The sequence below is a fragment of the Macadamia integrifolia genome, chromosome 14 (genome assembly GCF_013358625.1).
Source record: "Macadamia integrifolia cultivar HAES 741 chromosome 14, SCU_Mint_v3, whole genome shotgun sequence".
Lineage (NCBI taxonomy): Eukaryota > Viridiplantae > Streptophyta > Magnoliopsida > Proteales > Proteaceae > Macadamia > Macadamia integrifolia.
The window spans coordinates 8049988-8052677 of NC_056570.1; the positions used below are offsets into that span (position 1 = coordinate 8049988).

The 2690-nt window shown below is 40.9% G+C and overlaps 1 long non-coding RNA gene across 1 annotated transcript; it reads right to left on the minus strand.

Annotated features, from left to right (window-relative positions):
* Positions 1–885: 885 nt before the first annotated feature.
* On the minus strand, positions 886–1503 carry LOC122061206. Its single transcript, XR_006134587.1, has 2 exons — positions 1434–1503; positions 886–1337 (listed from the first exon to the last, which is right to left on the minus strand). It is a non-coding gene; the product is annotated as an uncharacterized LOC122061206 (long non-coding RNA).
* Positions 1504–2690: the final 1187 nt, after the last annotated feature.

Genomic DNA, 2690 nt, shown 5'->3' on the forward strand with positions numbered 1-2690 from the left:
TGAGGGGGTCTCCAAATCATCTAGACACTGTTTTGCTATGATTAAAAGTGAAATCAGCCTCCAGATGACTGCTGCTACAGGGTCCCCTATCTCATTTAGCTCCTTACTGTGTGCCAAACGATTGGGGATCTCTAGGGTGCGATACAAACCAAGAGAGGTAATGGAAATTTTTTGGTGTCCTCCCCAAAGGGGATGGGTGAAGCTAAACTCAGATGGTTGCTCTTTGGGAAATCCAGGAAAATCAGGTGCGGGTGGAATCTTTCGGAATGAAAATTCAGAAATATTACAGTCTTTCAGAACTTTTCTTGGTGTCCACACAAATTTTGAAGCCGAGATGATAGCTGTTATTACTGGGCTGGAATTTGCAAGAGATATGGGTATTACTCATTTGTGGATTGAGTGTGACTCAGTAGCTGTAGTTTTACTTATATCTAAGGGAAGAATCCCTTGGGTTTGTCTTCAGAGGTGGATGAGTTTAACCTCCTATTTGAATTCTCTTACCTGGAAAATCACTCACTGTATGCGGGAAGCAAATCCTGTGGCTGATTTCTTGGCAAAAACAGCAGCAAAATTCGAAGTTTCTTCTCCTATCCAATCCTGGCCTGTGCTGATTGCTATAGAGTTGGAAGTGGATGGTCAATCTCGGCCTAGATACCGCTTCTTTTAATGTATTTTGTTTTTTATTTCCAATTTTTGTGACTTGGTTTCTGGTGTGAGTTCTTTCTCTGCTGATGGCAATGCCGAAGGTGGAGTAGAATTTTCCAAATTCCAAATGTGTTATTGTCTTCGTATATTCTTTTTCCCCTTCTTTTAATACAATGAAATTTTAGCAAAAAAAAAAACCCAATCCCTCCTCCAAACAGTCATAACCCAGGGGAGAAAAAATGGAGTAATCTGAAAACTAATTGAAATTTTTAAAATTCCCACATCATATGCCAAAAAGCCAGACAAAAATTCTCCAAAACCCAGATAGTCCAGATACCCAATCCCCAACAAAATCAAAAGAAAGGAGAAATTGATCAAGAGAAGAAAAGAAAGTAATCCAGAATAAGTGTATGCATAGCGTAATAGTAGCGAGATTAAGACGAAGAGAAGCCATGACATCATGGTTGACAACAGCAGTTCAATCGATTGTTGTTCTTTGTGGAAGAAAGATGCTTAAGGAGAGAGAGAGAGAGAGAGAGAGAGGGGGGGGGGGGAAGCAATGGAAGACGAAGGGAAAAAAAGAAAAAGAGGCAGAGGAAGAGAAGGAGGAGATGAAAGCAATTCATCTTGCAAGCGCGCATTACATCCACCATCACCCCGCATGACCAGTACCCATCTCGTCATAATACCCACTGTGCCATTCGGCGCAACAACAATAGTAGCAAACATCCCCATCAGTAGCTCGATCAACAATGGAAGAAGGAAGAAGAGGTGGAGATTGAACTTACCCACATTGAGCATTTCTACCACCGAAGCACAAAGAGAAAGGGTGGTGGCCATGGCTGCTAGAGGAAAAAATAAAGAATGAAAAGGTTTAGGTTTAGGGTTTGCTAACACATTATATAAACAATTGTTAAAGTCAGGTCGGATTGGGCCGGGCTGCCTCAACCCTGGCCCGACCCAACTCTGACCCAGGGTTTCAATTTTACAACCCTAACTTGCCTCAGGGTCAGAAAACCTAGCCCAAGCCTTGTTCGGGCTCAGAGCGAGTTCGGGCCGTCAGGACCAAATTTACACCCCTACCAATGATCACGAAAGAGAATTAAAGTGGGTTGAATAAAAATGGATAAAGTAATTTGGAAGGGCCCATTTTTAAAGTAGAAAATAAAGTAGAAGTGGATTCAAAGCTGTTATTTCCAAATCAGAGGATTATTATGTAGAAACGCAACCCTAAAACGATGCAAAAGATAATGGAAAAATAGAACAAACAATGCACACAGATTTACGAGGTTCGACAAAGTTGCCTACATCCCTGGTGAAATGAGATCCTACTTCACTATCAATGGAGAAAAAGATTACAGCGCTCGTCCCTCTCACTTCTTAGTATTGCTTGCGTTACAGAGAAAGAAACCCTCGCTACAAATATATAGCAAAAAACCCTAATCCGGAAAGTACACAATTGCCCTCAAATAAAAAAATTCGAGCGAGGGGTTATGCCCCCCTACAACCCCTGCTATGCAAGGGGCCTCCTGCCCCCTTGCAACTCCCACAGCCCGCTAATCGACTAGCGGGACCGCCGTCCTGCCTGTTGATTTATATATATATATATATATTTCCCCTTGATTCAAGAATTATTCCTTTCAAAGGACATGGATTTTTTTTCGCTAAGAGATCATTTGTATTAAAATGAAAAAAGGAGATTAAGAATTACAATAACAAACTGGCCTAAACCGGCACTCAAACAAAATACCGACATAGCTAGCAACTCCCACCTTTGGCATTGCGAGCAATAAGCTGCACCAAGTACAAACCACGTTATCAATTTGAGATACTAAATTTTGGATGCCTAAGAGCATTAGATTAAAGATCAATTTTATTGGAGGCTAGAAAGATAATCATTGAAGAGGAATTTTCATACTTCACTGTCAATTTAACTAAGAAATCTACAATTGGATTTCCCTCTTGATATCAATGAGATAATTTCAAGTCAATAAATGTGGGATATCCGGCTGTAGCGAAACCCATTATTGGTGCACAAACTTCGC